At 37.1% G+C, this 26,032-nt stretch overlaps 1 long non-coding RNA gene across 2 annotated transcripts; it reads left to right on the forward strand.

Annotated features, from left to right (window-relative positions):
• On the forward strand, positions 1-23,888 carry LOC141422378 (uncharacterized). Of its 2 annotated transcripts, none has more exons than XR_012446924.1 (4): positions 1-1,728; positions 9,490-9,551; positions 10,052-10,229; positions 23,389-23,888. It is a non-coding gene; the product is annotated as an uncharacterized lncRNA (long non-coding RNA). The 2 variants fall into 2 exon arrangements; XR_012446923.1 differs by lacking the exon at positions 1-1,728 and adding an exon at positions 5,550-5,698.
• Positions 23,889-26,032: the final 2,144 nt, after the last annotated feature.

The raw sequence follows: 26,032 nt of genomic DNA on the forward strand, positions 1-26,032 counted from the left end.
GTGTCCTTGGTAAGCACATCTATGATCCTCCCTTATCTGCCTCTTTAATATCTCTTTCTCTGCCCACATTCCTCTGTGCTTAGTCCTCCATCTTTGTTTAGGCCTTCCTCTCTTCCAGCCTCTTCTGACTGAACTGTCATCTTGCCATTACATTCTAAGGCAGCCTCTGTTATCTTCATGCTTAAAATAGTAGCTTCTTCTGCTACAGGATTAAGTTCAAATCCCTTACTCTAGTATCTGCTTAACCATCCTTCTCAAAGCTCCTCCCCAACCTCCTGTTCTTATACTAAGCTACTTGCATTTCTGACAACTGAAATAGAACTTGTCCTCTGCTTCTGAACCTTCAAACACAGTGTTCCCCCTGTTCCTTTTGTTTATCACAGGGCTCTTAGTTGACATTCAGGTCTCATGTGCCATGTTCTTTAAGAAGACTTGTCCACCTCTTTCCTAGTAAGGTGCTTTACTTCTGTGTTCTCAGAGCCACATGCTTCACTTATTGTTTTTGTTTTCTTTTTAAACAAAGCACTCATCATTCTGTAATGCAGTTATGTAATATAATGATAGACAAGATTCATGAGCCCAGTGCTTTGTTCTGGACAGCCATCTAAGCTCCTTATTTGTATTATCTCATTTAATTGTTATAACAACCCAGTTATAGGTTGTTCTAATGCAGTAGGTTCCATTGTCATCCCTATTTGCAGATTTGGAAATTGAGGCACAGAGAACTAAGTATTCTTGCCAGTAATATACTAAGCTACAGCCAGCAATTGAAGGCAGGAGACCTGGCTTTCCAACCCACATGATGATCTGTTATGTACTTTCATATCCAATGATCTCCAAGGATTTTCTTGTTTGCTGATGTGCTTCTAGGACCTGAAATAATACCTGGTACATAATTACTACTTATTAAATATTTGAGATTTGCCAGATGAATAAATGCTGACTCATTTGTGTCTCTGCTTCCTACAGGTCAGGGACTGGGTTTTATTCTGTTTTTTTCCTAGCAACTAGCCTCTGAAATAATATTATTGTTAGACACATCTCTTTGCCTCTGCCTAGGTTCATTGCCACTCAAGGATCAATGAGCTCTAAGTTTTCATTTTGCCTTTGTCCTCTTAGGAGATGTTGCATTCATCCTACCACACCATTCACACTTTGCTGCATGCCATTTTTCAGTGTGTAGAAAAAAAATGTGGTCAGCTGCTGCTTGACAGCTGGAAAAACAATTGCTCTTGAGCCAAGAAATTTGTACCTCTGAAAAATAGGGAGGATATCTTTTGCCTCCTGTGGGAGTGTGGGTGGAGCACTGAATCATCAAGTTCTTTGAGTTCTTTGGAAAAAGATAACTCAAAGGAATATTACACAACATGGAGAAATAGGAGGGAATGAAGAGACACAAAAAGGACTAATGTGTTGAAAAATACATCCATGACTAAAAATAAATACAGTGGAGTTTGGAGAGGAAAAGACTATGGATCAAAAAACACTGAATCAACATCTCAGTGCCCTGACAGACTGTGCATGAATGGACTTTGGTTTCAGGGGTGTTGGCCAGATGTTCACTGGCCTTCCAAAGGAGAGAAATGTGCATCAAATGGCCTCTGAGTTGCTGAGACAGAAGAAAGAGGACAGCTTTACTAAGGACAAGACAACTTATGTTTCAGCAAAGGAGAATTCCCCAGCCAGAGGGGAAAGAATATACAAGTAGTGATGTTGCCTGGGTAGCAGGTATATTGTACATTTTTCTTTTATAAATGAACTCTTAAAATTCCCAGATTTTAAAATATGTTGTAAACATTTTCTAGAAAGTTTGAGAGCTTTGAGTGAGGATGTGTGTATCAGACTTACGTGGTCAGGCACAAAAGGAACAATTCTCATGCTCCAATCTCTGATTTATTGGTCACTAACATATGAGAGACCCATTGGTATAGAAGGTAAAGACTGGGATTCAGGTCCCTATTGCTTTGTGACATTGACAATTTGCTTTAGGTTGTGCATCAACTTCTTTTATGAACAGCACTTTTCAAGCAATAGTGTAAGGGCTGAAGAGCCAGAAAATATGAAAGGCAATTACTTTTGGGTAAGTAGTAGGCTTCATGAAGAGGAGTGGACTTTTGATTTGTATTATTTTTTTCATTGACATTATTATCTCAATTTCTAAGGTTTTTTTCTATGTCATCAAAAAAGATAGATTGAGGTATATTCTAAAGTCAGAAGAGTTTTTGATAAGAATGAAGGGAGTGAATTGGTTTCCCAGATAAATTCACTTGCTAAAGAGACCTGGAAGAAATACTTGCTCAACATTTTCTTCTATAACTGATGTTGGGGCCATTGGGAAGGAAGATGTTATAAGTGTATTGTAATAATGAATGCACTTGCAGGAGGGGAGTTGTGTAAGATGTGTCCTTTGATTCTTTCATATATGTTCACCTTTTCTATGTAGGAGTAATGTACTCACTTTATGGACAAGGTCCATCTCTTCTATTTATAAACTTTCTTTTTCTTTTTGAGTTTTCAAGAACTAAGCACACACATATGGATAGAACGAATCTAGAAATTCAAGCTATTTGTATTGCTACACATGAGTAGAGTTTCATATGAATATTATTCATAAAAGGTATAAATAGCATGAGTTTTTAACCAGTAATTTTATGGAACACTAGATAGGCTAGCTATAGTGGAAAACATGGTACGCTTGAGCAGCTTGGAGACCTCCACCTTAACAAGTCTAACCTGGTTCTCATCTCAAAGGCTCAAGAATCCAACATACCTGCACCCCGACCTTTGAGGTTCTGCCAGCCCCTCCAGGCCTTCTAGCTAGCTGCTTTGAGAGAGGCGAGAACAAGGTATTCCCACTTTAGAGGGAAGTGAAATAAAACCACCTGGACAAGCCACGTTCTCAGATTAACGTTCATAAATCTTTCTATTTTCCCACAGAGATTCTGATTTTTTCTATGTTCCATTAAACATACTGCTGGTGGACAATTTTCCATAGTTTTCTCCTCCTTATTATCTTGAAAGGCATTGATTAGTAAATAGCCATTTATATTTAGTGATTTCTCTTTGAAGTTTAATTTACTTTCAAATAAACTTTATTTAAAAGTCTGAGCAAACTTTCAAAGAATTTATTTATTGAAACAAACTTTGAAGTTTATCCAAACTGTTTTATAGTTTGTACTGTAAAAGAAACCAGTCTTTAATATTTTAGTGAAAATCATAAACTTAACCCAGACATATGTAGAATAATATTTCTGGACCTCTCATCTACCCAGCCATCACTGATGAAATTAATTCTTATGGATTGGTGAAAGACTTTTAATAAGTGTTCAGTGGGATGTGTGCTGTGTGGATATTGTTTGCTTTAAGAATTTCACTTAGTGATTAGGTGCACACCACTAATCCCTCCTGATAATGGAAAAGGGTAAGAAAAAATATATGTAAAGATTATATTTGAACCATATGAAATTGTTGATCCTTTACCACTTTAACCTATAAACATGAAAACTAAATATAGTACAATTGATATTTCTAAAGTTTATTTATAAAACACATTTTGTATTATGTCAAGTATAGATTTAACATTGTAATAAGGGCATGGTTCAGTTAAGAAGCTCCAATTTTTTTTAATATGGCTATAAAATGCTATGATAACTCATGAGGGATGACAGAAAGCTCAATTATATTATTTTGTACTCAATTATTAAAAATAACCTTATAATTATAAAAATGTCTTAGTTTACTATACAGCCTAAAAACAACTCTTTCTTATGTTGTTTGAGCCAGAAGTGAATTGCGTTGAGAAGGCGCAAGGAACCTTCCTTTATCTCATCAAAGACTACATATTCTTTTGGCTTCTGTAGCAACATACCTTATACTAGGTGACTTCTAAGCCACTAGAATTTATCTTTCAATTTTCTGGAGGCTGAAAGTCCAAAAGCAGTGTGCAGCGTGGTGGGGTCCTGATGAGAGTCCTCTATAGAGTTGCAGACTGCAGATTTCTCACATAGCAGAAAGAAATGAATTAGCTCTCTCACCTCCTCTTAGATGTTGCTAATCTCATTCGTGAGGGCTCCACTTTCATGACTTAATTACTCCCAAAGACTCATCTCCAACCTCCACCATGTTGGGATGAAAGTTGTTTATTATTATTATTATTCATTTATTCACATGTGCATACATTGTTTGGGTCATTTTTCCACTCTGCCCCCCTCCCTAACCCTTTCCTCCCTCCCCCCCACTCAGTTCCAGGCAGGTCCTGTTCTGCTCTTATCACTAATTTTGTGAAGAAAAGACATAAGTGTAATAAGGAAGACAAACCATTTTTGCTAGTTGAGTTAAGGATAGCTATACAGAGAGATTCTTACTATTGCTTTCATTCACCCATGTGTTACAACACATGTTGATTCAACTCTAACTGATCTTTACACTGGTTACTGATCCCCTGCTCATGATAACCTCTGTCACTTTAAGGTTTCTGTATTAGTTCCTCTGGAGTGGAGACATCAAATGCTTTCATGTTTCGGGTTTTCTACCTATTCCCATATCTCCCATATGTGCTGTCCCCTTGTCATGTGATCCAAGTCCAACCACATTGCTGCATTTGCCCTAGATCTAATGTCTGCATATGAGGGAGAACATATGATTTTTGGTCTTCTGAGCCTGGCTGACCTCACTCAGAATGATGTTCTCCAGTTTCATCCATTTACCTGCAAATGATAAGATTTCATTCTTCTTCATGGTTGAGTAAAATTCCATTGTGTACAAGTACCACATTTTCTTAATCCATTCGTCAGTAGTGGGGCATCTTGGTTGTTTCCATAACTTGGCTATTGTGAAGAGTGCTGCAATAAACATGGGTGTGCAGGTGCCTCTGGAGTAACTTGTGTCACATTACTTTGGGTATATCCCCAGGAGTGGGATTGCTGGATCATATGGCAGATCTATGTTTAGCTTTTTAAGAAGTCTCCACATTTTCTTCCAGAGTGGTTGCACTAGCTTGCATACCCACCAACAGTGTATGAGGGTTCCTTTTTTCCCACATCCTCGCCAACACATGTTGTTAGTGGTGTTTTTGATGATGGCTATTCTAACAGGGGTGAGGTGGAATCTTAGTGTGGTTTTGATTTGCATTTCCTTTATGGCTAGAGCTGGTGAGCATTTTTTCATGTGTTTTTTGGCCATTTGAATTTCTTCTTTTGAGAAAGTTCTGTTTAGTTCAGTTGCCCATTTTTTAATTGATTCATTGATTTTAGGAGAGTTTTGTTTCTTAAATTCCCTGTATATTCTGGTTATCTGTCCCTTGTCTGATGTGTAGCTGGCGAATATTTTCTCCCACTCTGTGGGTGGTCTTTTCAGTTTAGAGACCATTTCTTTTGTTGTGCAGAAGCTTTTTAGTTTTATGAAGTCCCATTTGTCCATCCTTTCCCTTCGTTGCTGGGCTGCTGGGGTTCTATTGAGGAAGTCCTTGCTTATACCTATTACTTTTAGAATATTTCCTGCTCCTTCCTGTACTAACTTCAAAGTTTTGGGTCTGACATTAAGGTCCTTGATCCATTTTGAGTTGATACTAGTACAGGGTGGTAGACAATGGATCTAGTTTCAGTTTCTTGCAGATGGATAACCACTTTTCCCAGCAACATTTGTTGAAGAGGCTGTCTTTTCTCCATCATATGTTTTTGGCACCTTTGTCAAAAATGAGGTAGGTATAGTTGTGTGGACTCATATCTGGTTCCGTTTTGTTCCACTGGTCTTCATGTCTGTTTTTATGCCAGTACCATGCTGTTTTTATTGCTATTGCTTTGTAATGGATAAAAGTTTTAATATTAAATTTGGGATACATAAAACGTTTAGTTCATTGTAATATTTTAAGAAAAATGCTGTAAAAATTTAAACTACATTATACATGAATTAAAAGAGCATTAAAATTAATGAAATATGATTAGTTGTTATAATGATAATTCTAAGAAATATGTGAAGAATTTTGGGGTTGAAACATGGCTACTGTTCAAAAGCAATCCTCCCTTCCTTTATATTTTGATACTGGGTTCAGTAATAATTCAAAACTCTGAGTTATCAGAAGAGCTAATGGTCTCCTTCAGCTTGCTTGCATTTAGGAGATAATCAAGGAACTAATTAGTATCTGTCTGATGGTATAGTGCAGCATAAACATAAGGAGGAACCTAACAGGCTTACTAATCACAGAATAAATCTTATTTTAAAAAAGCAAAATCATGGAGTGACTGCATCTTGATTAGAGAGAAAGGTTTCTGCCTACTAATACCAGTACGATGATATCAAATTATGGACTTCAACCTTTTCAAAGATAAACACCATATAGCATGACCACTTCATTACTAGATATTAGATATTTTCCCTCTGCACGCTGGAAGCTTTTCAAGGAAAGAGTTATACTTTAGAGCTCATGAGAAGACACTTTTGTCTTTTGGGAGTCTCATTTAGAATTGTTTATCAGAGTTCCATGTGATGAGATTTGACCTGTGTTAACTGTTTCTTCTTGGGATCCTGAGAAGCTTAATCTTCCTGATAGCCATCCTGATAGTCCCCAGTGGCTCTGCTACTTTTCAGTTCAAGTGCCACTTAGGATGCAGGCCACCCTTCTCTTAGCTGACTGCCTGACTCCAGGTCCTTGGTCACCTCACTCCTACCCCTCCATCAGTTCTCCACACTCTGCATGGAGAGACTGTCCTTAATGCAATCCTTTGAACATGTCTATACACAAAATTTTTGCAATGTCACCTTCCCTCCCTACCACCCTCACTGCCATCTCCATGCCAACCTGTCCTTCCTGCCAATCCTTTGCTTATTCAAGACCCTCTTCCAGAAGCCCTCTCTCTGGCAGCACCTTCAAGTTCCTGCACTTGGATAACCCCACTCACTTTTAAAGCCTTTGCTTAGATGCTGCTTTCTAAGTTGCCTTCCAGAGTTCCCAAATGCTAAGTTTTCCTGGTATCTTCATTCTTCTCTCCCTGTATTACCACCACATATATTGTCATTGCCTTTTTGTTTTTCTGCAAACTTCTGCAATCTGCAAGCATCTTGAGGGCAGGGCCCTTGTCAGACATTTCCACTATTATATTCACAGAGCCTAGGCTCAGCTGTCTACTACCTACTCAGAGTAGATACTAAATGCGTATTTGTTGAGTAAATGAGTACCTTAACAAACATGCACAGGCAGAGAGGCATAGAGATACACAATAGTGTTTTGGGTAGACCTATCTTTGAAGAACTTGGAGTCTCTTTTACTTTCTATACAAAAGAAGATCATGTGGAATCATAAAAGTAACATGCTTTTAAGTTAGATTTGGATTAATGTCCAAGCTTCACAATTTACCAGTTCTGTAAATTTTGATAATTTATTTAACCTTTCTGTGTCTTGTCATCTGAATTAGTATAAGGAAAAAGCATAGATACCTTGTGGGGTTCTTATGGAATAAAAAGTGTTAAATATGTGCTGTTGTAGGCATTCAGAGACATTGGCTTTCTTCCTTTCTAACAGAGACTCTGCTTCCACTTAACCCAAATCTCCCTTCACCTTCTCAGTGGACTAGAGATACTTTTCACTCACTTATTTGATCACAAGCTTACACAATTTTTAAGGGTAAGATAATTCATATTTATTTAAAATGATTATTTATAAGCCAGTAGAATTACAGGCACGTGCATGGAATTCTAGCACTTGGAAGGCTGAGGCAGGAGGATGGTGAGTTGAGGTCAATATGGGCTACATAGAGAGGCCCTGTCTCAGAAAAAAAAAATCCCAGCATTTACAAATACAATACATTAAAAGAATATTTGTAGATCAATAATTCGTAAAATGCTTAAAGCACATATGTCAAATAGTCTATCCTCGAGTATAAGCTAAATAAACTTCAAATTAGATTTTAGGCTAGGGGTATAGTTCAGTGACAGAGCATTTGCCTAGCGTGTGCCAGGCTCTGGGTTCAATTCTCAGCACCGCAAGAAAAAAAATTAGATTTCAGTGGGCAGAGCTCAGTTTTATGGTGTAAAGTTCAAATTTTAGCCTGTTAATTTTCATAGCACATTATTTTAAATATTAATTATTTATGACTGAATAAATTTAAATTTTTACATTTTGAATGAAAATTTAAAAATATATGAGAAGAGAAAAAGATCTCAGTGCTCTTTTGTTGCTATTATTTTTCCAGTGAGAGCATACACTCTAACAGAGGATACCACAGAGCATATTGAGATAGCCTTATTTCCACAAAATTTACAACCCAAGGGCTAGTTCTGCATGTTTCCCTTGCCGGCTGAATCATGGCTAATCATGGCCAAGTGTTTTGATGATGTTGGTTTGGCTCTTAAATGAAACTGGATGCTGACAAGAAAGTTCAAGAATTATTGTCGGCTTCTCTGCATAACTTAGAAGCATCTCCAAAGGCATATGTACCATTGCCCTGGCAGACATATATATACAAGTACAGTGTAACACCTCCATCCTCCATGCTTGGCAAGTTAGTGTGGATGTTCATTTTTATAGCCGCTAACTTATTAGCTGTGGATTACGTTGTCACTTTGTGTGTTACATTTCCAAGCATAAGAAGTGTGAGTGAGTTCTAAGACATGTGAAATGAAGGATCAGCTAGAAAAAGCTGGTCTTGAAGGCATCAGAGAGTAGGGATAAAGACTTCATCATGCAGTTCATATAGCCTGCCAATTCTTTGATTGACAGCTCTCTGTATGGCAAGTCTTGAGGGATTGGGTATTTAAATCTTAATTACAAAAAAGTGTTACAGAATACTAAAAATCATTCAAGGAAACTGGAAGGCTTATAATATAACATCCCTCTATTAATCTCTTATATAGAATAAATTTGATTGACAAGGTTCATACAAATAGTGTAAAGGAATTTAGGAAATCAGTATAAAACTGAGGGGAAAATTTTAAACTATGTTCTATAAACGTATCTACTTTTGTAAATTAAATTGCCTCAAAATTGTGTACACAGAAATAAAACAGGCTAAAGCAAACTTGTTATAAGATATAATCTTAACTGGCCTAAATAACAAAAATCTCAACATGATTCAAACAAACAAAAATACAATACAAATAGCTGCATTCATTAGAGGAAAAAAAAAGATCATGAGAACTTAATACAGAAAAAAAAGATTGGTTTTCAGAAGACAGAAGTAAAACAACTGTAGAGAAAAGATTTCAACATAAATATCGAAGAGCATTCAAGAACATCAGTTATGTTTTTGAAGTATCCATGTCATTACCACATTAATTCAATAGATGCTTATGAAGAGTCTACTTTGGTCCAAACCTTTTGTCAGGTGAGGAGAATATAAAGATAATGTTGGCGGAGCCATACTTAGTCCAGTGGGAAAACACTCATGAAAACAGGTCATGGCAATAAAATGTCACTAAGTATAAATTAAAAGGCTGGGCCTCTTTTGTTATTTCATACTCCTTATATATACTTTCCATTCTTCTCTGTTTTTGCAGGAAAACCAGTGGTATAGTTCTAGTCCAAACCCAAAAGTCTGAGAATCAAGCTAATCAATGGTGTAAGTACCAGTCCAAGTTCTGAAGACCTAAGACCAAGAGCAGGAGAAGATAATCTCCAGTTCAAGCAAGAGCAAATTCTCCCTTTCTCTGCCTTTTTGTTCTATTCAGGCCCTTGTGAGATTAGATGGTGTTTACCTGTGTTGGTGAGGGTAGCCTTTTTTTTACTCAGGTTTTAAATTCTAATGCTAATTTCTTTTAGAAACACTATAGACCCACCCAGAAAAGACTTCTTTTTTTTTTTTTTTGAACAGATATGTTGATATCCCTTAGCCTAGTCAAGCTTAAACAGAAAATTAGCAATGAGTGTTCCCCGCTTTGACTTCTGGTTGGTTCAGTCAGTGGTGTCCCTGGCAGCAGATCAGAGGAAGGGAGACATGTGAAGGAGGGTGTTGAGGGCCCCAGCTGCCCACAATCTCTATCGGTTCGCAGAAGGTCTCAGCACCTTTCCAGTCAATGCCCTCAAATTAGCCATTTGGACCTTTGATCTGTCTCCTGCCAGATAAACTGTGAGAGTACAGAATCCTACAGGGATTCCAGAAAGACTTCACAGAAGATATGGTACTGGAATGTGGTCCTGAAGAAGGAGTAGGAGTTCCTGAGGGGATGAGGAGAGTTCAGGCATGCTTGAGCATGGGGCAAAAGGATGAAAGGAAAGAAGAAACCAAAACAATCTGGGGGTGAGTTGTGAAGAGACATGTGTTTACAACAGATGTATTTGCATTTAATCCAGAGAATAGGGTGTTTGGGTGGGTTCTTGAGCAGAAGGTACTCAGTAATCATTTTAAAAAGTGTTTCTGATTGTTATGTGCATTGTTTTAATGACATATTTTTGTGGAGCTTTTCGGAGTTGATTTGAATTATTTTTATTTTAATATATATCCTATACATGTCAGTTTTAACTAGTTATATATAAATTCATTATGCTTATAATTTTATACAACTAATCAAAATTAATTTCCATAATAAATAAAAACAAAACCATATAAAGTCTGAAGTCCAAATTAATGTTTGTATAATATAAAGGGTGGTGTTTTGCTGAAATTGAGTAAGTTTCTTGAAGGGGTTGAACATGCCCATAATACCTTGGGTTTTATGGTGGTGCACATTTTCCACTTCTCTTTGTTGCTCTAGCTTTTGTACAAATTTCATCTCTACAACATGCTTTGAGGTTACTGAGGCCACATGGAAAAATGTGTAGAGTTCAGTTAGGACCGTCAGCATCTTTACATGTACTTTGCAATGTTGCAAATGACATACTTTCATTTTTCTTTATGGCTGAGAAATATCCCATCTCTATTCTACATATATTCAATATACATTCCAGATGATTCCACAGTTTAGATATTGTGAACAAAACTGGTTATATAGATATCTCTCTTGTATATTGATTTACATTCCTTTGGATATATGCCCAAGAGTAGTATGGTAGAGTCATAAGGTAAGTCTATTAGTTTTTTGAGGAACCCTCTATACTGATTTCCATCTTTTGACCTCTTGATGGAGAGAGTGTTAAAGAATTTTCAGCCATTTGAAAAAATACCACAGAAACTATGTATCTTAAATGCAAACAAGATGTGAGACACTAAAAAAGCATGTTTTGATATTATTGTTGATATATGCTGGTTATCTAGTGATCCAGAGTATATGCTTATTGACAGAAAAATAGCTGTTACTTTTTTTTCTTAGGCTCTAAAGTAGGCAATTAAGTCTGCCAAACAGGGGATAGATGCAGCTGATCACTTGCACTTCAGAGGGCTCATTGTGAAGACATTAGGTATACCATTTAGGGATTAAGTGGCCATATAACTTTGGATTTTACTTTCCCATGGAAGGCAAAGAGCCAGAAGCTCCCCAGAAGCAAAGGGAGCGCATCTTTGCTAACACATTGTATGCTTGGCAGGCCAAGGTGCTCTTTGCCATCTTTGGGTTCCTGTGAAGAAAATCTTGACATTTGTGCATGCACAGTCTGGAGATAGGGAAAAATGAACATTCATAAAGCCATCCTGACCAAGGGGGTTGGAAACGATGAATCAATGCTTGCCTTTCTTATCCTGATACCATTCTGAGATGCATTTCCTGAGCCCCCAAAAGGTCTTATGGTATTGCATATCAGTCATCCAAAAAGGCAGTTAATTTATAAACACATCCTTTATTGATTTTTCTCTCCCTTTTCTTCACTCTTCTAGTTCCTTGTCCCTAAACCATGGAATCACTTCTTAAATAAATTACCCACACACAAGCTTTTATCTCAGGCTCTGGTTTTGGAGACGCAGACTATGTTAGGGTTCATGTAGCTGCTGGATGAATTTATACCAAAAGTGCCCAAAGATCATTGCCCCAACCCACAACTAACAGAGAAAAAAAGGAAGGTGATGTCAAGAAAGCCAGGCTAAGAATCCTGTTACCTAAAAATCCGAATTTTTGTCTTTACCTGTATTGGACATTTGTCTATTTCTGGCTGGTGTACTCTTAATGGTATGGAAACTAGACAAGATATAAATGTGTTTTGTAAACTGGAGCTTAAGTTTCATCCAATATACTTAGTGTGTGTGGTATCTATCTTGCAAATGCACTGTAATGATACCTAACTACTCAGTCATGCTTCTTAGTAGGCCTTTACACTCGAATAGGTCTGACTTAGGTAACCAATAGGATACTATAGAAACAATGGAACATTGGATTTAAGACTATGCCATGAAATACACTGTGAATCACTTACTCTGGGGAAACCAGCTCTCATAACACGAGGACATTCAAGAAGCTCAATGGAAAAATGGAATAGAAAGCCCTTTGGAGACATCCATGTGGCAAGAAACAGCTCTCTTACCAAAAACCAGCACCAACTTGCCCCAGTGTTAGTTTCCTATTGCTACTATGACAAATCACCACTCACTTAGTGGCTTAAAACAATACAAATTTATTATTTTACAATTATGAAGATCAGAAGTTTAACCAGTCTCACTAGGCTACTCAAGGTGTTGAGAGGGCCAAGACCTTTATCTTCTGGAGTCTCTGAGGGGAGAATCAGTTTTGGTTTTGGTTTTGGTGTCTTTTTGCCTTTTAATCTTCTTTAGCTCTTGGGCTCTTCCTTGCTGTTCTCTAATCTCCTGCTCCTGTCTTCATATCTTCTAGTACTCACTGTAATTCTTTTGCTTCCCTCTTTTGTGAAACCTTTTGATTACATTGTGGCCATATGGATAAAACATGGAAAGGATAATTTCTCATCTCAAGAGCCTAAGAGCTCCCTTTTACCTTTTAAGATAACGTATTTGTATGACTAGGACATAAGTATCATTGGGAGGCATTATTCAGTCTCCCACACTAACTGTACCAGCCAACCACCTTAGAAGCAGGTCCTCCATCTTCAATCAGCCCTTCAGATGATTTGCAGTCTCTGATGGCAACTTGACTGCAATCTCATGAGGGAGCTAAGACAGAAATGCCCAGCTAAGGCCTTCTGAACTACAAATCCACAGAAACATTTATCATCTTAGAAGATGATAAATGTTCATTGTTGTTCTAAGCCACTGAGTTTGGGATAATTTGTTACACAGCAATAGATAACTAATATCAAATGAAAAATCTCAACAGCATTTAAAAATTCATTTATATTTTATAGGAAAATTAATATTAGCTTCATTAAGGAAAATGTCTTTAGATTCTTTATTCATAATTTTTGCTATTAGAAATATTCAATTAGTTGTAAGTAAATGATTTTAAATTTGTATCTACTCAAGTGAATAAAGTTTTGTCAAATTTCAAGGATGTGATGAAATTGTCATTTAAATATCTTATTCTAAGCTGAAGCAGACAGTGAGGGAGACTAGGAAGTGTCTACTAATGAGCTTGAGGTTTCTTTTTGTAGTGCTAGAGTTGTCTTAAATTTAGATTGTGGTTATGTTTATAGAACTGTGAATATATTAAAAACCATTGAATTTTACAACTTAAACGGATAAATCGTATGGGCAAGTGAATTACATTTCAGTAAAACTTTCTAATCTTATTAAGACATTATTGATCTATGAGGTTAGATGTAATATAATGATTTTTGTGGCTACTAGAATAGTGACCACAAGGCCCAAAGTGGACTCTACTAATAGATTTTTTTACCTGGTTGCTGCCAATCTCAATATATTCCCACTGTAAACCTTTATTAGGCACTTATGATTTCCATGCTTTTCTGTAAATATTATCCTTGAATGAAGTTTATTTTTAAAAAAATAGACATAAAAGATAAATAGTATTATACAAACTCTAAGCTCCCAGTTACATATATAGTAGTAGTTAGTTGTATTATTAAATCAAACAATGAAGTGTATGTGAGAATAATGACAGAGACGACTTCCAGTGATTTGCAATGACTCATAGATGGAGTATGGTTCATTCACCCTAAAGGACCCTATTCTGTTATCCTTTTTTCTCCATCTTCCCTACTCACCTGAAAAGTGAGGCTACTAACAGAAAGGGGAGGACTGTACCTCTCCTGTCCTACAGGTTTCAGACCATGGGTCAAGTAGCATGAACTGTGGACAAGGGAAGGAATTTTATGAGAATGAAGTTTTAACTGGCTGAAAATGTACTGGGTTGGAAGTAACTGAAAATAAAGGGCAAGGATTATGCAGAAACAGTTGAATGGAGCAATTAGGGAAAGGAAAAAAATTTTCAGGTTTAAACAACTATCAGTTCAGACTGATAAATCAATTTTGCTCATATTAAGTTGATTTTAAGGTTACCATTAAAATTAAAACCAAACTAAAACTCTCCTACATAATTCACAGAAGGATACTTTATGAATAGAATGATGCAAGTTACAAAACTATAAAATGTCTAAAATTCAAAGTTGAAGATGTAACCTAAAGAAGTGGTAGATGGGGTATTTGGATCTGATTCAAGAGCTCAAAGGCAGTTACTTGACTGCCTGATTAGCTTAAAGTGATAGGAAAGGAACAAAAGATGTTAAGACTGATTTCTATTTTCTGTGTTGAAAGACAATATAGTTTCATGCTTTGGGAACTAAGAGTTTTTCAAATTGAAGACATTACTCATATGTATGCTGAAGTTGAAAGGGTCCTATCTGAACAAGAAACTAAAATAAAGCTGATGAATATATTTCATAGTGTTGTTAGGCTCAATGATAATAGCATTGTTTTCCTGTTTTAGAGCTTGTATAAACGATATCATATTCATCATCTTCTTGGACTTAATTATTCTGCTGATTACTCTTCTAGTATTTTATCCATGCTCAGTTAAGTGTAGCTATAGTTCATTCATTTCCACTGATAGGTTCCATTGAGTGAATACATTACAATCATACATCCATTCTTTGATAGATGAATATTTGTGTTGTCTTTCATTTTGTGGTATAATTATGTGTATGTACCACTATGAACATTTCCCTGGTGTACATGTTCTGTATACTATGAGGAAAAGGAAGTGGTATTTAAAATGTTTTAACTTACAAATTGGTGGTGGACTTCATAGGGGTTTATTAGCATGCGCTTTAGAATATATGCTATGTATATTCCCTAGTATAAGTGTATATCAAATATTTCAGTGATTTTCTTTCTTTCTCTTTCTTTTTGTTTTTCTCTTTTCTCTTCCTTCCTTCCTTCTCTCCCTCCCTCCTTTCTTCCTTCCTCTCCTCCTCCTTTCTTCCTTCCTCTCCTCCTCCTTTTCTCCTTCCTTCCTTCCTTCCTCTCCTCCTCCTCCTCCTCCTCCTTCTCCTCCTTCTTCTTCTCTCTCCCTCTTCTTTTTATATAGTACTGGGACTTGAATTCAGGGTCTTGAACTTATTAAGCAAGAACTCTATCACTTGATCCATGACTCCATCCTCCATCCTTTGGCTTTTAGTGCTTTTTTTTCAGATAGGATCTCACAATTTTACCTAGCCTCAGGCTGTGATCCTCCTACCTTTGTCTTCCCAGTAGCTGGGATTTTAGGCATGTGTCAACACACCTAACCTTCAAATATTACATTTATAAATAGAATAAAATAGTGCTAAGAAGAAAATAACTGGGAAAGCAGAAGAAAATGTAAGTTTAGAAAGAGAAGAGATATTGTTTTAACTGGAGTGTTCAGAGAAAATGATGTTTGAGAAAGACAAGAAGGAAGTAAGGAAGTAGCCAGGGGGAGATCTGGGGAAAAAGTGTTAAAATATTTGCATCACATGAAAAAGTGGAAAGAGAATTTTAGTAGCTACTGAGAGTAATTCACCAGGCAGTAAAGGTGAGTACCATAAGTTCTAACAGCTCCTCCCATCCTCTCCTCCGGAGCTTCACCCTTGGCTGTCCAGTCAGAATAGCTGTGGTCACCATGACTCAGAGTCACTTGAAATAAGTCTCCTGAGCATTCTTCTCCAAAATAAGAAAATCGTCTCTTCTCATTTCTGTTCTTCCTTATTTTACTCCTTTGTAATAAAGGGTCAAAGAACAAGGAAGAAGATCCTCTGCTTAAGTAAAGAGATGCATCATGGGTCTTCAGAAGTCCTGTAAAATATTCTGGCTTTCCCCTGCATCTCCTCCCATCTCTTGCCCTGCAACAAAGATATCCTTTCCAATCAGTTTACTTTTAAAATTTTGATTATAAAAATTTGATTATAAGCCCCATATGATTTTTAATGTTATTTAAATAGGGCTACTAAAATAATAATGGTGTCAATAAAAAGTCAAAGGACAAGTAATTTTGGCACAGGTTTTTTTTCCTTGTAGATGTTGTAAACTTCCCCTTATTCTTTTATAGCAACCACAATGCTTCTATTGATAACAAGATATGAGGACTCTCATGTAGCTTATTCTGAGTAGTCCCTACATTTGTTGGTGGTAGAAAGGATTTTATGGCAAGGAACACCTACTACGACAAACACATCAGTATGTTGTGCAAATGAAATGTAAACCACTTTCTCAAGTCACATCTTCCTTTCAGAGGGTGGCCAATGGTATTTCAGAGGCCCCCAAGACCCTGTCCTCAGCTCCCAAGCTGTCCTTTCCTTTGCAGTGAAATATGAGTATTTCAGGTTCTCCTCAGCAGTTCTGGCTACTGCCATTGATGTGCAGGTAAAGCTATGGCCTAGATCTTGGCTTCCTTTGTGATGGCTGATATCTTGGCTGGACCTGGACAAGGCATATATTGATTAATTCAACTGACTTTGAATACTCTGCTGCCTGAGGACTGCCTTGTGCCTTCTGACTGGGAACCACAACAATGTGCTGAATTACAAACTTTCCTCCCCCTTACAAAATTGAGAGGTTGAATCAGCCAAGAGGAGGAAGGAAACCTCCAGGGACACATTTCTAGTCTTCTGTATCAACCATGAAATCAGAAGCTGGGGTATGGGAGTCCATCATTGGGCAAGGTAGCTCTTGTCCAGAAGCAGGCTGGAGCACTGGGAATCAGCTGAGAACAGTGCTGTGTGACAAGTTGCCATTAGAATGGCCTGACGACAGGCCCACTGCATAAACATGCTCTTCTGGGATGACAGGTTGTCAGGCCCAAGCAAATTTGAGAATTTCCCACCATGGGAGAAGGGGGCTGAGGTTGGAAGTGGAAAGGCAACTACAACTCTGTCAGCAATTTGAATTCTGCTGGCATACCAAGATACTCAACAAATGATGCATTGAATGGGATGACCTTGTAGCCCCATGCATTCTACTCCCTTACTTTGTGCATTAGTCACTTTAGTCCAGATTTCATGACAGGAATAAATGTCTTTGAAATAACAGAGTAATTTCTTGCTCAGATTACATATCCACCATGTAAAGCTCGTGGCTCAACTACACATACTTTATCAATAACCTGGCTTCTGCCTGGAGCATGCAGTCTCATGGCAGGGAAAAATGGGCAGAAAAACATTCCTAAAGTTTATGTGTGAAATTGGTGGTCTGTCTTGCACTCACATTTCGTTGGCCCAAGTCACATCACCAACACTGAGGTCAAGGTATAGCAAAGTCTAATTTTCTCATGCTGAGGGGCAGCCAATATAAGAGAAGAATAATGCAGCCTGCCGTAGTATGTGAACCTGATCAAGTCAGCGTGTATGATGAAGGTGGCAATGGCACTGCCTCTCAAAATCAGACAAAATGGAGTCATGCATTCAAATGCTATATGTATACGATCACTAAAAGAATTAAGAGACCGCCTCACTCTTTCTCAAATATTATCATTCCCAAAAGTTGTGTAATTTCTTCTCTTCTTTATTCAATATTTAGGAAATAATTATAAGAAAGAATAAGCATTTTCAATAAAGATGATTTTTTTTCAACTGATGTGTATTAGTTGTACAAAATGACAGATCTCATCATGTCATTTTCTTCTTTTTGTTTTGGTGTTAATGAGTTTGAACTCAGAGTGCTTGCTAGGCAGGCACTCTAGCATTTGAGCCATATACCCAGCCCTTTTTGGATTTAGTAATTTTTTCAAATAGGATCTCATATTTTTGCACAGGGTGGGCCTCTGGTCACAATCTCTTACCTATGCCTCCTCCTAAGCTAGATCACTGGTGCACACCACCATACCTGGTTTATTTGTTGAGATGGGGCTCTTGCTAACTTTTTGCTTGAATTTGCCTCAACTGTGATTCAACCTACCTCCTCCTCCCAAATAGCTGGGATTTAGGAGTGAGTCATTGTGCCCATCCCTCATCGTGACATTTTTGTACATGTATATAATGTACTTTGACATGCACCGGCCCTATTACTCTATCTTGTCCCCCCTCCGATCCCCTTCCTCTTTCCAAATAATTCCCATTCCACTTTCATGTCTTGTTCCTTTTTCTATTTTTAATTTGTATTCCACATATGGGAGAAAACATATTTGTCTTTCTAAATCTGGCTTATTTCACCTAATATTATGATCTTCATTTCCATCCACTTTTCTGCAAATGACGTGATTTCATTATTATTTAAGGTTGAATAATATCACATTTCCTTTATGTTGGGTACCCATGCTGATTCTATGACTTAACTACTGTGAATAGTGTCATGATAAACATGGGAATGTAGGTATCTATGTAGTAAACTGACTTTCATTCTCTTTAGTATATACCCAGAAATGGTATTGCAGGATCATATGATAGTTCTATTTTTAGTTTTTTGAGGAACCCTCATGCTCATTTCCATTGTGGATGAAATTATTTACATTCCTTATGGCAGCGAGTAACGGTTTCTCTTTCCCAGCATTCTCACCAACATTTGTTGGGGTTTTGTGTTTGTTTCTTTCCTTGATGATGTCATTCTGAGATAGAATCTCAGTGTAGTTTTGATTTGCATTTCCCTGATAACTAAAGATGTTTAAAATTTTTCATGTATTTATGGACCATTTGTTCTTTATCTTTTGAGAAGTGTCTGTTCAGTTCATTTGTCCATTTATTGATTTGATTATTTGTTCTTTTGATGTTTAATCTTTTGAGTTCTTTATATGTTCTGGATATTAGTTTCCTATTGGATGACTATCTGAGAAAGGTTTTCTCCTGTTCTCAAAGCTGTTTCTTCACACTGGTAAATGTTTCCTTTGTTGTGCAGAAGCTTTTCAATGTGACATGATCCCATTGGTCAATTCTTGCCATTACTTCCTGAGCTATTAGAACCCTATACAGAAAGTCATTACCTAGGCTTACGTCTTCAAGTGTTTCCCCTGTGTTTTCTTATAGCAATTTTTAAGTGTTTCAGGTTTTACATTAAGGTCTTTGATTCATTTTGAACTGACTTTTGTATGGTGTGAGAGATAAGGATCCAGTTTCAGTCTTTTATATGTGGATATCCTGTTTTCCCAAGACCAATGTTGGAGAGGCTGTTTTCCCTCCAACATATGTTTTGGCACCTTTCTTGACAATCAGTAGGCTGTGGCACTTCGGTTTATGTCTGGGTCATCTATTCTACTCTGTTGGTCTTATGCTTGTTTTGTAGCAGGACCATGCTGTTTAGTTACTGGGGCTCTTTAGTTTAATACAAGACCAGCTATAATAATTCCTCTAGTATTACTCTTTTTGCTCAGGATTGCCTTAGGTATTCTGGGTCTTTCATGCCTCCATATGAATTTTAGAATTGTTTCTTCTAGTTCTGTGAACAATGTTATTGAAATTTTGACAAGAATTCCATTGAATCTGTAGATTACTTTTGCTAGTATAGCCATTTTCACAATATTAATTCAGCCGATCCATGGTCAGATTGCTTTTTCCTTTATTGGTATGTGAATGCGTTAATCCTCAACATGATATTCTTCAATGCCTGATATTATTTTTTCTGCATGGTGTAGTCTATTGATGATGACTTCTATTGAATTATTTGTTTGATTTATTGAGACTTTCATTTCCCAGACTTCCATTTGGGTTTTTGTTTCAAAATTTCCCTTTGTGAACATCCAAATAATTGAATCCATTATCTAAGTCTTAAACTGACTTGAGTTCATTCATCTACTTATCTTAGTCCTCTTGAGGTCATTGGTCATTTTTAAAACTAGACTTTTACATTAATTTCAACCATTTCACTATCTGTAGATTCAGTTATTGAAGAGTTCTGAGATTTTGGAAAAGTCATGTTGTCTTATCATATTTCTTATGTTTCTATGACTCAGTTTGTATACCTGTTGTGATAGATATCTCTTCTCATTTTATATGGCAGTCTTCTTAGTGAGCAATCTTTCTTTGAGGACTTAATTTCCAGTCCTTCTAAGAGAGGAGACAGCAAACTGCTTTACAGAAACAACATCAAAACAAACCAAATACATAGATATAATTAAAGCTAACTACTGCACAGCCAATAACCATAGAAAAGAAAGTAAAAAAATAATGTACAATAAACTATGAAGTTAAAATTTCATAAAGGTAACATTTATAATAAAAAAAGAATTAAATTAAGGACGGAGCAGGGAAAGTGAAAAAATAAAGAAGCTTGGTTAAATAAAAGAAAAGAAAATGAAGGAAAAAAAGAATGTGAGGAAAAGGATAAGAAAAGAACAAGAGATTTTTTTTACCACTCCTAGGGATATACCTGAAGGAATGTGACTCAGGTTACTACAAAGGCACCTACACACCCATGTTTATTGTGGCACTATTCACAATAGGCAAGCTATGGAAACAGCCAAGATGCCCCATTACCAATTAATGAATTAAGAAAATGGGATAGTTACACTCAATGGAATTTTATTCAGTCACAAAGAAGAATGAAATTTTGTCATTTGCAGGAGAATGGGTAGAACTGGAGAACATCATCTTAAGCGAAGTTAATCTCAGAAGGCCAAAAATCACATGTTCTCCCTCATATGTGGATTATAAACCTAAAACAAATGTGGTGATATTATTGGACACGGGTCACCATAAGGGAAGACTGTGCAGGAAGAATAGGGCAACGGAAGGAAACCAAAAACTTGAATGTGGTTGATATGCTTACTATATATAGAAATCTTAATCTGGCCAAGGCCATTATGGGAAGGGGACTAAGGAGAGGGGAAGAGGTCTGGAAGAGATGAACCAATTTGGGTTGTAATATATATATGCTTGGAAAGAACAAAAGGACTCTTCCTATATAAGTATCTTTATCTCAAATTAGCAAAACGCCATGTATTTCTTATTATCGTTTATGTTTTTCTTGTACAAGTTGGAGAACAAGAGAGCAGATCAGGTTCTGCCCACAGGTGAAGGGGGGTTGGGGCGAGGGAGGTGGGGATGTAAGTAAATGCAAAAATGATACCTGTTGAGACTGTTCCGGGAATCAGGGGAAGGGGGATGAAAGACAGCAGTGGACAGAATGAATTCAAGTATGATATACTTGATACATTGTGAGAACTTTTGCAAATACCCCAATGTACTGCCACCCAGCACAACAATAATTTTTAAAATATATGTATAGGAACACAAAAAATAAAATAAAATTCTAACCCCTCCAAAAAAAAGAATAAAAGATTTTGAAAATCCAAACATAAAAATTTTATTTATTTATTTTTTTGGGTGGTGCTGGGATTTGAACTCAGGGCCTCATGCTTGCTAGGCAGGTGCTGTACCACTTGAGCCACTCCTCCAGTCCCAAACATAAAAATTTTAAAAATATAAAGAAAATTAGGTAAAGTTGAGAAGAGGAATAAAAAATTCAAAATAAATATTAAACCTGTATAAAGTAAAAGTGATAAAGAGAAAAAGGGTTTTAAAAAAAGAAGACAAGAATTTAAGGAGCTTTGTGCTAGGTCTTTTAATGTTGGAATCTTCCAGATCTGGGGGCAGGCAGTACAGTTGGTCACAGCTGGAGTCTATTGTAGTTCTTCTGTGTTCCTGTCTTACTGGATGGTACTGTTTGTGGACTAAGGGGTGAGCTTGTCCAGAGTATGCGGTTAGTATCAGAGCTATATTCACTTTAGAACCTTCCCTTCTTTGAACATCAGGAGCCATTGCTGGACTCAAAGAGCTTTGAGGCCCTGCACTGGAGAGGGAGACACAAGGGAACCGGTTACTCTACCTGCTGGTCAAAGTGCTTTTAGACCCATAAGGAATAGATCACCCTGCAGGAGAGATGAGGGTGTAGGAATCAAGCAATATACTGTAGCTGGGCTCAGAGTTTTCACTCCCACCTGGCAGTAAACTAAGCAGCAGGGAATCTGCTCCAGAGGTCAAGCAATCAACAGGACATGGGCTTCAAATTCACAGTGTCTGCAATAATCCACAGGTATCTGAGGTCCTTCCTCAACGTAGAGGAGGGGCCACTGACCACTGTACCTTTTTCAACCCAAGCGCCCTACTCATTTAACTTCTCAGTGGGTTCATGTCCAAACCTCCCCCTTTCCACAGCTGCCTCTTGTGGCCACTTATGGGCATCTTCCACCCAGACTGTATCATGACTCGGTGTCAACCAGGCTCCCTGGATTGTGACTGTTCCTACTTTCAGGTCCCCAGAATAGTTCATTCTTTCTCTCAAGATGGCACCAGGCTATAGCACTCTGAGGTATAGGGAACAATGCAATGGATTTCTTCTCCAATACTAGCCAGCCATGTTGGAGTGTCAGGCCAAGTCTCTGGATTGTATTTAAGGATTGCTAGAAGTGCGCTTTCCCTCCTGAGGCTAAGATTGCTATTCTTCTATGACTAGGACTACCTGGCTTACCTTGTGGTTGTGGCTTTAAGTTTTTAACTGTCCTGTCACTTCTTTCTTAATTTTTCATGGCCTCCTCTCTTTTTCTCCATGGAATGTAGCCTCCCCTTTGTTACTCTGACTCTTCTCCCAGGAAAGCTATTTTCATATTTAAAAGAGTATCTGTCTTATAAATACTGAACTTTTTCCTCAATTATTTTACTTCCAAAAATGTTGTGTGATATAGCAAAAGTTGTTAATGTATTAGCCCTCACACTGCTTTCTACACCTGGCCCTTCCCTCTAAAAGGGAGGTTTGGCCATAATTGTTTTGTTTCTTGTCTTCTTGCCTTTCAAAGGAGCCCTGTTATGGCCCAGCAGTCCTAAGGAGAGTGACACAGGATTTGGAGAAAGAGGAAAAGTACTTAGAGCCTAAGGATAGGGAGAGAAGGAGATGGTGGGATTACAAGAAGCCTGTCATGGGGTAGAGGAAATGTTTTTCTCCTGGAAATGAAAGAAAATCCCCTTGGAGTGGTATTCATAGAGGCTACAAGTAGGGAGTTTTTCTAGGAAGTTTTAGAAAAGGAGGCTCTTGAGAGCTTTCAATCAGTTGAGATTATGCTTAGCTGCAAACTACAGAAAACCTGCAAATAACCATAGCTGACAAAACAAAATTGTCTCTGGGTCACACAAAAAAGTTCTGACGTGTGTATTTTAGCATTTTAAAAGAAGTTTCATGATTAACAAGAATTTGAGACACTTCTCTCTTCTTCTTCCATTACAATTAGGTGTTTCAGACCTGGCCAAATCATCGACATTATTGCTTCATGAAGGAAGGAACAAATAAAGAATGCTGACTTCCTTTCAGACATTTCCCAGAGTTTCCCAATACTTCCACTTAAACTTATTCCTCAAAATCTATTCACATGTTTATAATACCTAGGAATAGGCCATACCTATTCCAGGTGAGTGTTCAGGATAATCAGGGGATCTATTTCTGAGGAAGAAGGGAGGGATGAACATTCGATGAATGGCTAAAAGAATCCCAAAGAAGGAAAAGAGAGTTTTAAGGTGGTATTGTGAACTATATACTTAAAATGTTTTCAACACTTTTTAAAGAAATGAAGTAAAAAGCTTGAGTGAAATCTTGTTTTCTGTACTATATTTCATTACCTCTAATATAGATTTAGGCTAAACCACACTAGTTATGGTTCAGTGTTCATCTAAGCATTACAGTAAGCTCTTATTTTTGGTTACCACCCCTGGGCTCTGTGAGACAGAAAGGAACTTTCTCTCTACAATTGTTCTAATTTACTGGATTCCTCAGTGGATAGCTTTGATCTCTTATTCTCATATGCTGTAGAAATATACATATTTAATTATACTTATCCTTTCACCTTCTTTTAGTTTTATACCCCTTTCTTTGGAAACTTGGAACAACTTCTGGAACTAGGTTGAAGAGTACTATGTAAGTATCAATGCCCAAAACTTTGATATCTTATTGTTCTGGGGCAATTCCCAGGGAGCTTGGACTCTTTAGTGTCTTGAAGTATGGTTTCCGAGCAAAGAAGAAATTAGGAAATACCCCTGTTACCTTACTCCTCTTATAGAAGATTTTCAATGTCAAGTTCTATGAATCTCACCTTCAGCCACTTTGAAGTCTTTTTTTTTTTACGAAGTTTTCATATTAGAATTTCTTGCTAATTTGTCATTTTCTTAATGATAGTTTGGAAAACCTAAATTTCAGAAATAAGTATAGAGATTAACTCCTTATTTTCCTTTCCTCACATGATATTAGTCATATATATTAGTTTTATGCCATTTTACAATTCTTGTTATAAAAATAATACATGTTTATTACAGGAAATTTGGAAAACTCATCCATGTCCTGGTTCTGTTAACCTTGTCCATCCATGAGATTCTTTCTAGTCTTGCTCCCATGAGTGTATATATGTGTGTGTGTGTGTGTGTGTGTGTGTGTGTGTGTGTGTGTGTGTGTGTGTGTGTTAAACAAATTTGGATTATTCTACAAACATGCACTTGTATGTGATCTCATTCCACTTATTTGAGTACTTTCCATTTTAAATGATTCTTTGAAAGCATAGTTTTTAATTGCTGCCTAGTTGTATACACTGTTAAAAATCCTCTTCAGTAGTGATTTCAGTTAAGTTTTTTGATGTTTGGTATTTAAAGGTAAAGTTATGTTAATAATAAGGTGGCAAAGCTACAAATAGCAGTCAGTATTACAATTCTTAGTCTAGTATTTAACTACTATAAACTTCTTAAGGTTAAGGACCAGGCTTATTTTTCTTGATTAGTCTCTAAAGATGGACTCCCAATAAACTACACTATCCATGCTTTGGCCTTGGGTCACCCTCTCCCACAATAAGTCTGGGCTTGTCCTTCATAATTGATAGAACTCAGTGGAAGTGAGTCTGCCTGACTTCTGGGGCTAGGCATAAGAAACTTTGTAGCTTTTGCTTTGGTCTCTGTGTTCTGGAGGAATTTAGATGACATCTGACTACCCATGGTTGCCTGGCCATAAAGAAGCGTGAGTTAGTCATGTGGATAAGGTGCACAGGCTATGGGGAGAGAATATGTCTGGACAGTCCAGATCCATTATAGTTTCTAGTTATTCTAGTTTATGTACAAACAAGCCAATTTGGATATCTAAGACAGTTGAGATTTCAGGAGACTCCAAGACCAAGCACTATCTCTTTGGAGCTACATGGATGGACCAAGTGAGAACTGACCAGCTGAGCCCAGCCGACCCATGATCTCTGGGATCATAATGATCATAATGAATTCCTACTAAGGAATTAAGTTTGGGAGTGGTTTGTTATTCAGCAGTAGATAATCAAAACACTGTTATATTCAACTGCGTATCCTCAGTAACTAGCACTACCCTGACAAAGTTAGTACATTGCAGATGACTGGAGAATATTTGTTAAATGTGTGAATAAACAAATAAACTTACAAACTACATGCATGAACACAATTTTGAAATTTTTGTGTATAATTGTGAAACAAATTTCCTTACAATTAGAATGCTAAGAAATTGTGTCACTTTTTGTTATTTCTTTCATTCATTTTTGGTCTCATTTCTTACTAGATCGGGTCAGTGAAGCTTGAGTTGATATTGTAAAGCAGAGTAATAAGTGTAGAATGGCTTTTACTTTGAAAATTTAGAATTTAAAAAACTTGGATATCCACAAGATTGTAGAAGTGTCCATATGTCCACTATAGAACAGGGAGGACAAGTTAGCTGTGAGAGTGGAGGTGTCATGGTGTTACACCCCTGTGGTGTCTTAGGGAGTAAAGCTGAGAATGGGAAAGGTATGTTTTTACATAAGTTTCTGGAACTTGAAATAAGAAGAAAAGAATTAATTTTTTGCCAAACATTATGTACCAAAGTCTACCTGCTGTTGGAAC

The sequence above is a fragment of the Castor canadensis genome, chromosome 4 (genome assembly GCF_047511655.1).
Source record: "Castor canadensis chromosome 4, mCasCan1.hap1v2, whole genome shotgun sequence".
Lineage (NCBI taxonomy): Eukaryota > Metazoa > Chordata > Mammalia > Rodentia > Castoridae > Castor > Castor canadensis.